This window comes from Callorhinchus milii, unplaced genomic scaffold (assembly GCF_018977255.1).
Source record: "Callorhinchus milii isolate IMCB2004 unplaced genomic scaffold, IMCB_Cmil_1.0 Scaffold21, whole genome shotgun sequence".
Lineage (NCBI taxonomy): Eukaryota > Metazoa > Chordata > Chondrichthyes > Chimaeriformes > Callorhinchidae > Callorhinchus > Callorhinchus milii.
In genome coordinates this window covers 2,250,654-2,256,114 of record NW_024704762.1, presented here as the reverse complement: position 1 = coordinate 2,256,114, position 5,461 = coordinate 2,250,654, and positions in this window count along the sequence as shown.

Sequence of the window (5,461 nt, the reverse complement as noted above, 5' to 3'; positions counted from 1 at the left end):
GGGACGCTGCTGTGCGCAATTGGCTGCTGCGATTTCGCCCACAAAATACTCAGTCACTCCACTTTACAAGGTATCCTGCGAAGCGCTTTGAGACGTCTCAACGACGTGATAAGGCTCTGTATCAAACACAAGTATTATTATTATTGTTATTATCCCCCTCATCTCAAAAAAACTTCCAAGTTCCAAGACTATTCCTGCACAAACAATCGGTTGGGATATTGTCTCGCTGGGCGGTGTGGGTAAAGGGGGCGAGAGGGGGTTGGTGAGGTGGTAAATTGTTCCCATCTAGTAACAACTTTTGAATGTAGTGGTTTTTATTCCACCAACACTTAGCCAGTCCTGGGCAGATTATTGCTAAGTAACACACAACCACAATAATGACATGGTATTACCGTCAATAACAGATGCTGTGCAAAGTTTTGAAGGAGGGAGGTCAAAGCCTTCATGTTTTATGATGGAATCGAAGGCACTTTACGAGAGGCAGAGTGCTAGATCTTAATGTGGGAGGATTTTATCTAACCATGAGAAGGATCGAGCCCACGAAGAAACAAAAAACAGGACACCAGCAAAGTCGAAGAGACGTGGCGAGTTAATGGAGGAATGAGGAGGGGGTAGGTACCACCGAGCTGGGGTTGGAGCCTGGCTCGGGCGGTGGCACTCTCTCCCCAGAGTGTTGAGGCTTCAGGCCTCCACATCAGGGCTTTGAGCTTACAGTCTAGGCTGATGTTCCAGTGCAGTGCCGGGGGGAGATGTTGCTGGGTTGAATCAAATTGGTTACTCGCTCCTCGGCTATTTGTGGGACGCTGCTGTGCGCAATTGGCTGACGCGTTTCGCCCACAAAATACACGGTCAAATCTACTTTACAATATACCCTGCGAAGCGCCTTGAGATGTCACGATAACGTAATAAAGTGCTATATCGAATGCAGGGATTATTATTATTATTATTAGATGTTAAACCAAGGTCTGTGCTCATTCAGGCGGAAGTTAAAGATCCCGTGGCGCTACTCAAGAGGATAAGAGGGTTTCTCTCTCCCTTTGATGTAGCCCCTCATCATGTCTTCGAGATGTCACAAAGCGCTTCACAGGATATACTGTAAAGTGAATCGACTGCATATTTTGTGGGCGAAACTCGGCAGCCAATTGCACACAGCAGCGTCCCCACAGACAGCTGTGGATTGAAGTGAACAATTTTTAAAATTTTATCTTTTGTCTTGAGGGATTATTATCAGGCGTGTGGAGTAAGGAAACTTGCCGGGAATCGAATTAGAGTGCTCTAATCACTGAGCTACAGGACTCCGTAAAGAGCTATATCAAATGCAGCGATTGTTGCGGAATTATTATTATCATTACGTTATTGCAGTTTAGATCACTCTGTAGAGGTAGCTTCTAAATGGTTTTCAGTGATAATAATAATAATAATCCTTGCATTTGATATAGCGCCTTTCACGTCTTCTAGATGTCCCAAAGCGCTTCACAGAATATACTGTAAAGTGAATTGACTGTATATTTGTGGGCGAACGCGGCAGCCAATTGCGCACAGCAATGTCCCACAAACAGTCGTAGATTGAAAATGACCAATTTATTATTGTTTTTTTTTGGAGGGATTATTATTAGGCTCTGTGTGGAGTAAGGAAACTTGCCCAAGGTTTCGCCCTCTGCCTGGAAATGAACTCAGGTCTTTCACTTGCAAAGTGAGTGCTCTAACCACTGAGCTACAGGACTCCACGATGGTCAGAATGTTACTTTTTCAGTCTGTTTCAACTTCCTAAAATAACTACTTTCTGCAGGAGGTTGATATTTTGTGCGACATGTATTGTGTCAAGCCATTTCTGAATTGCCTTATTAATAGTACTTGTTGCACCAGCGATGATCGAAGCTCTGCTTGTCTCGTACTGCCACATGGGTCCATGTTCAATCTGGAGGTCAGGATGTCATCTTGATCTCCTCTGGTTCCTTACTACTTACGTTGTGGTCACTCAGGAGGACCACATCAATGATCCTTACTGTTATTATTAATAATAATAAACCTCACTGTGTTCTTCAGCTCCAGATCATGGGCAGAGTTGTGTGTTTCGAATTATTTCTCCCTCGGGCACTGGCAGCCTGCTGCCACAGAGACAGCTAGAAATTGCCCACCTTACTGGCCCGAGTGTTACTGCAATAGGCTCAGTGAGGAGTGTCTGCAGACCTTCAATCACTCAGTACACCATGGAGACGCAGACTATGACAAAATTTGCAGGGCTATGGGGAAAGACCGGGGGAGGAGTGGGACTGATTGAGTAGCTCTTCCAAAGATCCTGCAGAGGCACGATGGGCCGAATGGCCTCCTTCTGTGTATGTAATATTCCATGATTCTATGAACGCAGACCTCACAATAATTCCAGCTTTTGGGCTTTAAGCAGACATCAGAGAAGTTACTACAGTATAATTGTCTTATAACAATAATAATGCCTGTATTGATACAGCGCCTTATCACGACTTTGAGACGTGTCAAAGCGCTTCACAGAATACACTGTAAAGTGAATTGACTGTATATTTTGTGGGCGAAACGCTGCAGCCAATTGCACACAGCAGTGTCCCACAAACAGCCGTGGAATGAGTAACAAATTATTTTTTGAGGGATTATCAGCCATGGAAAAGCGATCTGCCAATCAACTAACAACCGGGTTCCTACTTACTGTTAGTTAAACAGAGGTGTGGAGTAAGGAAACTTGCCTAAGGTTTTACCATGCCTGGGAATCGAACCCGGGTCCTCTGGTTTGCGAGGCGATCGCACTAACTATTACAGGACTCTACTTATGGCAGCCAATCGTTCATAGCGACGTCACTTTTTGATCCTTTGATGTGTATATTTCAGCTTGTGTCTAACCACACAGTCCCCTCGGAGACGAACACACACACACAAACACACACATGCACACATGCACTCACGCGCACACACACACACACACACAAAGCCTGATCGCTCTCAGTTGTTTCTGTGATCACTTACTACAGTAATAAAGTTCAGAGTGATTACCAGTCAGTAGTCAGGCCACCACCATCATATTTCATTAAAGGTCAGAACATCAGAATTAAACGAGCTGCTCAATGGACAGGGCAAGCGATGGGAAAAACAATCCATGAAATTAGCGGTTGTCCATCACAGTCGAGCTATAAGCTGTCAGCCGGCAGCTCTCTTGCCTCTGAGCCAGAAAGTAGTGGGTTCAAGACTTTGAGCTCACAATCTAGGCTTATGCTCCAGTGCAGTGCTGGGGATGGGGGGGTGAGTGTTGAGCTGTCGAGGGTGCCATCTTTCAGATGAGATGTTAAACTGAGCTCCTGTCTGCCTGTCCATGTGGGCATTAAAGATCCTGTGGCACGATTCGAAAAGAGGAGGGAGTTTCTCTCTCTCTCTCTCTCTCTCTCCCTCTCTCTCGCTCGGTGTCCTGGACAACAATTCCCCCCACCCCAGATAAAACTGGTCTCTCACTCCGTGGCTGTTTGCTTGACATTTGGCTGCCGTGTTCGCCAGCTCATCACACAGCTACTTTACGGTGTATCCTGTGGAAAAGCTTTGAGATGTGCTCCCAATGTGAAAGGTGCTGTAGAAATTGTAATGTGTTATATTTAAGTGGCAGAGAATTTATTCTGGAAACGTACAACAGCACAGGAGAAGGCCAATTCAGTCCATCGCGTTTGTGCTGGCAATTCTTTCATACCTATCTCCCGCTAAGAGGTCAAAACCACTCATCTCAGACATTAGCCTGGTAAATCTCCTCTGTGCCCTCCCTTTGTGGAGCCACTGTAATAATAATAATAATAATAATAATCCTTGCATTTGATATAGCGCTTTTCACGTCGGGAGGACGTCCCAAAGCGCTTCACAGAACACACTGTAAAGTGAATTGACTGTATATTTGTGGGCGAACGCGGCAGCCAATTGCGCACAGCAATGTCCCACAAACAGTCGTAAATTAAAAATGACCAATTTATTATTGTTTTGTTTTGGAGGGATTATTATTAGGCTCTGTGTGGAGTAAGGAAACTTGCCCAAGGTTTCGCCCTCTGCCTGGAATTGAACTCAGGTCTCTCGCTTGCAAAGCGAGTGCTCTAACCACTGAGCTACAGGACTCCACTGTAGCGCAGTGGTTAGAGCACTCTCCTCGCAAGCGAGAGGACCCGGGTTCGATTCCCAGGCGGGGAGAAACCTTAGGCACACTCCTCTGTTTGCCTCGCAGTAAGTAAGAACCTGGTTGTCATAATCCAGGGTGATAAATCACTCCAAAAACAATTCGGTCACTCAATCCACAACTGTTTGTGGGACACTGCTGTTTGCAATTGGCTACCGCATTTCGCCCACGAGATAAACAGTCAATTTACTTTACATTATTCTGCTGTGAAGTGCGTTGAGACGTCTCGAAGATGTGATGAGGCGCTATATCAGATGTAAGGATTATTATTATTATTATTATTAATATTATTATGGCCCTGATATACGTCCTAAAGCACGGTGACCGAAATTGGACAAAATGTTAACCAACCAAGCTGGTTTCCCGCAAGTTTTGTTTTGAGGACGACAGAAACCGACTTCAAAGTCAAGATTTCAATTCAACAATCCGACAATTTCCGGGAACTTCTAGAACGGGACGAAATTGGAGTAAACGTAGACCAGGCTGGAATTTCTGCTGTGAAAGCCGCTTCGCTGTAACATTTCTCAAACTTTTGACAGCTTTTTCTGGAAAAAGCTTAAAGTCGTGCAGTTGCACTGTGTGATACAGGACTCCGCTCAGGAGGATGTGTCGGAATGACGCGGAATTCAATCGGGTCTCAGTCTGACGGACTTTTTTTTTGTTTGTGTGTTGAACCAAGCGATGGACCAGACGCATGGAAAAACTCTTCGATGAATCATTTGGAAGCAGGTGTCAGCCTGGCTCGGTCGGTCGGTCTCTCACCTCCGAGTCAGAAGATTTATGGGTGCAATCCCCCACGTCAGGGTGAGTCAATAGGAGCATCTGGGTTGGTAAGATTTGAAGAGGTGGGTTCAATCCCCCACGTTGAGCTCACACGGTCTAGGCTGACTGAGGGGATTGTCTCTTCGTCTCTTTGAACGGTTTCTTCTCCCGCCCCCGCACTCTCACGTGAGGTGTTCCTCACGGTCCATCCTCGGTCCTCTCCATTGTAATGTTTACAGACTCCACTCATTGAAGTCATTGATGTCAAACACCCCAAGATGCTGCCTCACATATGAGGTATTATATAAATGCAAGTTGTTTTTTTGATGTCTTATTATTATTATTATTTGTTATTACTTTGCCATCCACAGGCAGGGGGTTAACTTCACATGTATGCGGATGACACCCAACTCGACCTCCCTGTCTCCGCCCCTCGATTCCAGGACCACTGTTGTCCTGATTGATTGCTCATCGAACATCAAGTCTTGGATGAGAGCTAACTTTCTCCAATCAAACGTCGACAAG